The sequence below is a fragment of the Meles meles genome, chromosome 5, assembly GCF_922984935.1.
Source record: "Meles meles chromosome 5, mMelMel3.1 paternal haplotype, whole genome shotgun sequence".
In the NCBI taxonomy this organism is placed as follows: domain Eukaryota; kingdom Metazoa; phylum Chordata; class Mammalia; order Carnivora; family Mustelidae; genus Meles; species Meles meles.
The window spans coordinates 90,310,609-90,319,638 of NC_060070.1; the positions used below are offsets into that span (position 1 = coordinate 90,310,609).

The 9,030-nt window shown below is 48.0% G+C and overlaps 1 pseudogene; it reads right to left on the bottom strand.

The window, feature by feature from the left end:
- Positions 1 to 326: 326 nt before the first annotated feature.
- Positions 327 to 8,458, bottom strand: LOC123942172 (annotated as a pseudogene).
- Between the last annotated feature and the right edge of the window lie 572 nt (positions 8,459 to 9,030).

Here is a 9,030-nt window from a genome sequence, read left to right on the forward strand (position 1 = left end):
GTGGCCACGGAGGACTTTTCATCTTCTGCACTTTTGAATGCAAGCTGTGGGGGCCGAGAAGTGTAAATAATAGGGGTTTCCATAAGATGCACTGGTGAGGATTTCTTCTTGTCCAGGAATGGAAGCATGATGTGACAGTTCGGGGTGAGGGCCAGAGTCAGGTCCACGGAGGGCCACAGGGCCTCCAGAGACGGGTTTCTCAGCCTCCATACTATTGCCATTTGGGAACGTATGATTCCTTGTCAGGGGGCTGCTCCGTGCTGTTGAGATGTTTAGCGCCATCCCTGGCCTCTACCCAGGGATGCCACCAGCAGTCCAATGTCCCCTTAGGGACCCAAATTGTTGAGAATCACTGGTGCATAGGTGATGCCCTCAGAGGTCTGACTCAAGTCCTGGTTCCCAGCTCCCCCAAACCGTGTGGGAGGCTGATTGCGTGGCTGGGAATGACAGGGCCAGTTCCTAAGATGCTGGTAATTCCATGGGGGTAGTGAGACGCTGCTGATGGTGGTGATGACGGCTGGAGCCTTAGCCCTGAGGCCAGTGGTGGGGCTGGCGTGCCGATGGCTGAGGTCAGTGCTATTTGCAGCAGCTTTGGAGGCTACCCAGTCCAACGGAGTTCAAATTGGACAGTCTGTCATCATAGCTCAGCAGGTGCTCGGGACACACCCGCGATGTAAATCACACTGGCCTCTGGAACAGCTCAGCAATAACAAGAGGCCTGGGGCAGGGGAGGAGGGGACAGGCCAGACCTTGCCTCTCTTCCTCATTGTCTCTCTTCTCCAGCCCTCTGCCCCTGTCTTTAGTGCTCCTTCCCCCCTTACTGTCCTCCAAGCCGCCATGTGCCCCTGTCCCGCCCCTAAGTCTGGTCCACCCTTTGCTCCTCTCTCTCTCTCTCTTCCTGGCCCAACTTGCTTCCCAGCTACAAGTTTCTCATTGTCTGAGATGACCAGGAGCTGGCCTAGTGCCCACCAGCCCAGCACAGGAGAGCTCCCCAGTTTGGGGTGAGTGGAAAAATTTCCCAAGCTCTCCCCATCTCTGCCACCTTGTACCGCACACGCAGGGCTCCAAATCCTGGTCAGGCCCTCAAGCCCCAGGCAGAAGGCCAGAGCCGGGACTGCAAACATGGATATAATCCAGCCAGTGGGGGATATTTGCCTCTGGCTGCCACCAGCCACTGCCCAGCCAGAGTGCCAGAGCCTCCCCTAGCCCTGTGATGGGGGAGGGAGAGAGGGCACTAGAGGTCTTCCCAGGACTGGCACAGAATGGGATGGACCTGCCTGATGGCGTCTTAAAACCAAAGCAGCTCTCATTCCTCCCTGTAGTCCCCCAGGGACATGCTGGAGTCCAGGATGGAAGGCAAGGGAGTGAGGGACTATACTCCATGGAGCAGGGGGTCCGCCAATTCAGAAGGGCAGGCCAAAGAAAGGCATAGGGTTCTTGCAAGCTTGACAAATCCTATGAATGGAGCAGAATCCATTGGATCCCCTAAGTCTTCTAAGCCCACCAGACTCCTCAGCACAGGGCCACCAGCAACTATTTCTTTATCTGGTGGTCCCTGGGAGTCTGACAGCTCTCAGGCTAGTCTTTCCCAAAGCCCAGTGGCCCCACATCCCTTCTGAGCATCCCTGCCCTATGGCTTCCAGCCAGGGCTCCCTTCTTGGCTGCCAGGACCTGGGTGGGGGGGGGGGCGGTCAGCAACCCCACCTACCCAACCTAATCTTCTGATAAACAGTCAGGCTCCTCAGTGTTCTCAGATGTTCCAAGCCCTCGTCTCTCTCTGGCCTGACCTCCAAGACTCAGCCACTTGTTGGTGGAAAGCCCACTTCTCTCCCATCTAACGTGTCCAAATTCTGCCCATCCTTCAGTGCCTCTCCCAGATCAGGGGGTATGCGGTCTGAGGACACCTTAGATGTCATCCATGGCCACTTCCTACCAAAGACACCCAAAAGCTTTTGCACAGCAAAGGAAATAATCTACAAAACTAAAAGGCAGCCTACGGAATGGGAGAAGATATTTGCAAACATCTTATCAGATAGAGGGCTGGTATCCATTGCATCATGAGAAGGTGTGTGGGGCCTGGTATTTCGTATTTGTTCCATCAGGCAACCCTCACAGCCATCCCACAAGTTGAGTTATCTTATCCCTATTCTGCACGGGAGGCCGTTTCATCCATCTGTATCTCAAACAGCTGGAAACTGAGCTCTGTGTGTAGACAGGGAGAAATAGACAGACTGATTATTTTCCTCTCTGGTCTATGGATTAACATACCTCGCTCCCTGGACACAGCTCGCCTGACTGGCTTACATGGAAAGTTGGAGTGGGGCGTGTGGGATGGTGGGGGGCATGTCACACTGCCACCCGGCTGCAGGAAGTGGAAGGATGGGGTAGGATCTCTGGGTCAGCTGGAAGCCGGCATGCAAACCCCACTATGCCCTTCCAGCTTCTTCCAATTCCTGCTTTGCTTCTGTCCCTACCCCTTCTCTCACTGCATACCAGCTTTCTCCTCATTACTGACCACAGCCAGCTGACTTGCACACTTCCAGAGAAAGAAGGAAACCAGCATTCCCAGATGAATTCCTTGAATCCCTGACCCACTCCCAGACCAGCCGACTGCGGCCCACAGCAGGGCCCTAAGAGAACCTGGAGGCTCCCTCGGGAAGCATTATGAAGGGTGCAGACAGAAGCCCCCAGAAGCAGCAAGGGATGCTTCCAGGCAAATCTGAGATGTCCACGCACCTGTATTTCTGATGACATACAGACCCTACCACGGACTCTTCCTCACCCCTTTTTGCACAATTAAAGGATGGGATGGTCACGGGTGACATGCGATTCCCTTGACAAGACCAGTGTCCACCACTTGTTGACCCCCTGACCCCAGCAATACACTTACCCTTTCCAAGCGGGGCTTCCCTGACTGGGAGTGGGGATAACATCAGCCCCCAGGCTTGCGGCAACCATCTAATAAGGCCTGTGATTGTGAAAGTTCTAGCAGGGGCAGGCCCCCAGGACCTCGCAGCTGAGTCGGAGTCTCTCTCTTAATGGATCAGGGCTGGAGGCGGGGTTAAAGAGGAAAAGGGATCTGGGGAGGCACGGACAATGTTCTGTTTCTTGACCGGGGCTCCCCTTATGAGGTCTGTTGAAGCCAGCGAGCTGTGTACTCACGTTCTGCACACCTTTCTGTGTGCGTGTCGTACTTCCATTCATGTTTTATAAAGTCACCATGGGAGCAGGGGGAAGAGAAGGAAGGAGACAAGACACCCGTCCTAGGAGAACCCCCCGAAATGAAGAAGGGAGGCGGTCCCTGCTCAGGGAGTTCCCAACTGACAGGGACCCGGCAGGGTCATCTGTGATACCACGGCCCCCAGCAGGGAAGAAGAAGAGATGCCCTCACAGAGGATAGGGACCAGCATGTATTCTGGGTTGATCATAATACATTTATTTATTTATTTTTCGTGACATGAGGGTTTATCGTGAAAGTAAATTAAACAAACACACAGGATGGCTAGTGGTGGCAAAGGCAATCTGGTAGCTTAAGGCAAGTTTTAATGGAGACGAGTGTAGACAGATGATGCCATGATGTGATTTTTTAAAAGCACAGATTATGGAAAATTATCAGATTGTATCAATAACTTAATAAAAGTTTTCAAAGCCTGCACTCATGGAGAAAAAAGACTCTTGATCTTAACGCCGTCATTAAAACAGAAGCAGCAGTGTGTTGAATGATAGGAAAAGTCGAATATGTATGGAAGGATGACAGTATGAATATTTAATAACATTTCTTCTTAATTAATGGTGGAACATAAAGCTCCTAGCTGGAAGCAATAGAGAAAAATGTATCATCATCATCATGTTATTTTTAAAAAATTACGTGCATGGGCGCCTGGGTGGCTCAGTCAGTTAAGTTTCTGTCTTAGGCTCAGGTCATGATCTCAGGGTCCTGGGATCGAGTCCTGCATCGGGCACCCTACTCAGCGGGGAGTCTTCTTCTCCCTCTGCCTGCCGCTCCTCCTGCTTGTGCTCTCTTTCTCTCTCTGATAAATTAATTAATTAACTAATTAATTAATTAAAAAATTAAATGCAGAAGTCAAAAACCAAAAAGCTCTGGGGTAATGTAATCTTAAAATGCCATTTTGAGGGCCACTTAAAAGGTGACTACCTCAGGGGAAATGAGGGCCTTGAGTATGTAAACATGTGAGTTCACAGCACCAAAACCAACCAAATTCATTCATAGTCCTTAGTTACACAAGATCAGTACAGTATTTTATGATGCATTATTGTTTGTAACAATTTAAACATACTCTTTACCATGCATGACTATAAATATATAAAAATATTGACTATAAATATGTAAAATCAATATGTAAAAACATATCTGATACAAGATATGTTTATGAATTAGAAGACGTATACGCAATGAAAATCACTCCCCCCTCATCAGTCAAGTATATATACATATATATGCATATGTGTATGTGTTTTATTTGATGACCTTATCTACCCAAAGGACACAAACATAGTCATCCAAAGGAGCATCTGATCCCCAATGTTTATAGCAGCAGTGTCCACAATAGGCAAACTATGGAAAGAGCCCAGATGTCCATCGACAGATGAATGGATAAACAAGATGTGGTATACATGTGGTAGATAGACAGAGAGAGAGATAGAACTATTACCCAGCCATCAAAAAAATTGGAATCTTAACATTTGCAACAATGTGGCTGGAACTAGAAGGCATTATGCTGAGCAAAATAAGTGAATCAGAGAAAGACAATTATCATATGTGGAATTTAAGAAACAAAACAGAGGATCATAGGGGAAGGGAGAGTAAAATAAAATAAGAAAATCAGAGAGAGAGACAAACCATAAGAGACTCTTAACCGTCGGAAACAAACTGAGGGTTGCTGGAGGGGAGGTGGGGGGGATGGGGTAACTGGGGGATGGGCATTAAGGGGGTCACGTGATGGAATGAGCACTGGGTGTTATACACAACTGATGAATCACTGAAATCTACCTCTGAAATTAATAATACACTATATGTTACTTAATTGAATTTAAATAAAATAAAAACATAAATGCAGTGACCTTATTCAGACTTCAGTTCCTTTTCTGAATTGACCATGTCAGTTTTTCAAACCCTTTAAAATAATGCCATTCTGTTATGATAAAATACATTTTTGCAAAAATTCAGAAATGTAATAACATTTAATGAATGCAACCATGAAAAATATTTGTAAAGAGGTGCCAATGACTTAGCACTTTTTCCAGTGTTGTATGTAAAAAAAAAGTTGCATTCAATCTGACAGTGAGTCATTTTTAAAATAGTCTTATATTAATTCATCTCAAAAGGTTCTATTAATAGTCCTTTTGGAAAATACCATATGTATAACCTGTGAGTTTTTTCACAGAATAATTAATGAAGAAAATGTACCCTCTGCACAGATGAACATTTTCTCTCTAATCTTTTATCACCCAGTATTGTTTTTACAAAAGCAAACATTATAAAATACACATAAAAGCAGCTACCTTAAATACGATTTTAACACAAATTACTGTGGTAGCTGATTCATCAACATCTCCAGTTGTTTTTTTAAAGTTTTTTTTATTTATTAGAGAGAGAGAGAGAGTGCACACACAAGTGTTGGGGGGGCAGTGCAGAGGCAGAGGGAGATGGAGAGAATCTCAAACAGATTCTGTGCTGACCGTGGAGTCCGACTCAGGGCTCAGTCTCACAACCCTGAGATCACGGCCTGAGCCGTTTCAAGAGTCAGATGCTTAACCACTTGAGCCACCCAGGCGCCCCTTCAATATCTCCAATTTAATATGCTGTTTCATGCATGAAGAAGCTCCACGATCCTTTTTTGGTTGACTTTTTAAAAATCCCAGAATAAAACAGAAGGCAACCTGGGACTTCTTTAGGCGTTTCCGTAGAGTATTGCCATCTATGGAGAATATCTCCACACAGACTCATGATCGCACAACAGAAAGTAAAACAGATCTGGGACAGATTAGATTTAACACCAGTTAAAAATGTTCATGTTTAAGGAGGAAAGAAAAAGAAGCTGATTAAAAAGGATACAGCAAGGGATGCCTGGGTGACTCCATTGGTTAAGCATCTGCCTTCGGCTCAGGTCGTGATCCCAGGGTCCTGGGATCAAGCCCCACATTGGGCTCCCTACTTGGGGGAGATCCTGCTTTTCCCTCTCCCTCTGCCTCTCACCCCTGCTTGTGCTCTCTGTCTCTCTGACAAATAAATAAATAAATAAAATATTTAAAAAAAAAAAAAAGGATACTGCAGGAGAGAGTCCAAGATAGCAGAGGAGTAGGAGACCTTAATTTTGTCTGGCCCCAAGAAGTCAGCTAGATAGCGGTCAAACCACTCTGAACACCTGCGAACTCAGCCAAAGATCGAAAAAAAGGAAAACAGCAACTCTAAAAGGATATTGCAGCTTTAACAACTATAAACTTTGTGTTAAAAGGCTGTGGCAGGAGTATCTGGGGGGCTCAATTACTTATGCATCCGACTCTTGGTTTTGGCTCAAGTCATGATTTCAAGGTCTTGAGATCAACCTCCACACTGGGCTCCTCGCTGGGCCAGGAGCCTGCTTAAGATTCTCTCTCTCCCTCTGCTTGCCACCCAGCACTGAGGCACATGTGTTCTGTCTCTCTCTAAAAAAAAATAATAATAAAATAAAAATAAAAGGCTATCGTAGACAGCTCCACACCACAAGGCTTCTAGCTTACAAATAATGCAAACGCATCCGGAGCTTTGCAATGCCATGGACTACAAAAACTGGGAAACAATTAACCGACCATCGCTACCTAAAATGCAGCTGTGTAACCAACACATCTAAAATTCTAAAAGAACAACTGATCTGGGGCTGGGAGGGGGGTAAGAAACCCTCTGATAAAAATTTTAATTTCTTGACTTGTTTTTAAATGACATAAACTTTCAAATTAAAATGGAGGATGAAATGAGCTTTCCAAGTAGATAGTCTCAGCTCACTAAAATCATGCCAACAAGATAAGCCCGCAGAGAAAAAAATTTCAAATTATTGGCTGCCTGCATACAAATTTAGAAACACGGGTATGATACTCATACTGCAAAACCATGGCAGTGTGTGATGCCTTGTTACTAAGGCTGAGGACTAGACCATAGTACCTCCAGTGACCTCAGTATCTGGCCTTTCAATGACTCTTTCTGCCAACTAGAAACAATGTATATGTAAAGCTGAGTGGGCACACCTGCTGTGCGGCTAATTAACAAAGGTGAAGGTCATCACCGTCACCTAAAATGGAGCCAGGGGGGCGCCTGGGTGGCTCAGTGGATTAAGCCGCTGCCTTCCGCTCAGGTCATGATCTCAGGGTCCTGGGATCGAGCCCCGCATCAGGCTCTCTGCTCCACGGGGAGCCTGCTTCCTCCTCTCTCTCTGCCTGCCTCTCTGCCTACTTGTGATCTCTCTCTCTGTCAAATAAATAAATAAAATCTTTAAAAAAAAAAAAAAATGGAGCCAGGACTAGGATCTTATGGTTTCCTTACGTCCAGTTCCTCCCAATGGGACCTGCCTGGTCTTCCAATCCACACCTCCTTCTCCAAACCTCTTCCAAAGCCCGTTGTTTAGACGTGCCTCGTCAGACCCCAGGCAGCCCCTACCATCCAGTCTCTGGAGGTCAGTGCAGCCTTTCCAGATAACAAGACTCCGTTCAGAATCGTGGGAGCCTTCCCATATACCTTGCCACATCCTCCCGGCTAGGTGTGTTGTGTTCTCCCTGCCAGCTGGCTAGAAAACCCTGCAGAGACAGACTGGCTCCTGGGGCCACTAACGTGATTTCCCAGTGGCTATCGGGGCAGGTGTTCTGGAAGCATGCCTGGAGCTCCTCATGGGGCCTGTTCCTGAAGCTCATGCACTTATTCTCACATTCTCAGCTCAGCTTCCTGATAACTCGTGCTTGAGTTCTTGAACTTGGGTCTCTGGTTGGGAACAAGGCGTGGCACCCTTCCCACCCTGATACTGAGCCCTTGGGCTGGAGGCTTACAGGACACCTGGGGGTCTGCTCCACGCTGACCAGCTCCACTACAGTATATTTTGTACAGATGTATCACAAACACATCACACCCATGATTTCACGGACACCGGAGGGTAGGAAGGAAGGGCTCCTAAGAGAGGAGGGTCAGGAAGCAGCACAAATGCAGTCTGAAATCCTTGCCTCTTGGGCACCTGTCCCCTGGGCTGGGCACCTCGGGGAGGGGCAGAGCCTTTAGTTAGTTTCCCGAGGGCCCAGGGCCCCAAGGCTGGGGTCTCTAGGGGTTAGATTTGTCCTCCTCCTTCCCCTGACCTTAACTCCCTGACAAGGGATAGCCTGCTAGAGATGAAGTCCAGCCGGGAACCACAGCCTCTCCCCACACTGCCGAGGCCCCGCCCAGGCATGGTTATGTCCACTGGAGCACACCGTCAGCCATCCTGCCCAGTGGGGGCTCCCATCCATGGCTCAGCTTCCTCCCAAACTGACCTGACCCCCTTTTCTCTAACCCCAGCCACCTGCCTGTTCCCCAAAGCCAGAGCCCACAGAGCCGCTTTATTTGGGATGTCCTAGTTCTCAGCCCTGAGAAGCTGGATTTGGCTGGAGTTAGTGACAAGTAGGGGCTCCTCAGCTTCTATGAGACCCAAAGAACCAGTCATGCTTCCAACCAGGGAGATAGGCAGAGACAGTCTACACAGCTGTGGCCAGCTCCCCTTGTAGTTGCCCATGCCAGACATGAAGTATAGACCCTCAGCAAGGCATCATCTGGGAACCACATGGGCCATCTGCTCTCCCAGGGAGGTATCCTGGGCTAGAACCCCAGGAGGAAGGTACTGCACTGACCTGGAGAAAGAGGGCTGAGGCGCTCACCAGGCAAGTCTGGCTGGGTTAAGGCAAGAACCTGAGCTCAGAAATCAGAGGAGCCTGGGTTCAAATCCCAACCCAACTCTGGCTAGCTCTGTGATATCCGGCAAATCACTTGACCTCTCTGAGCTTCTGTATCTGCATCCC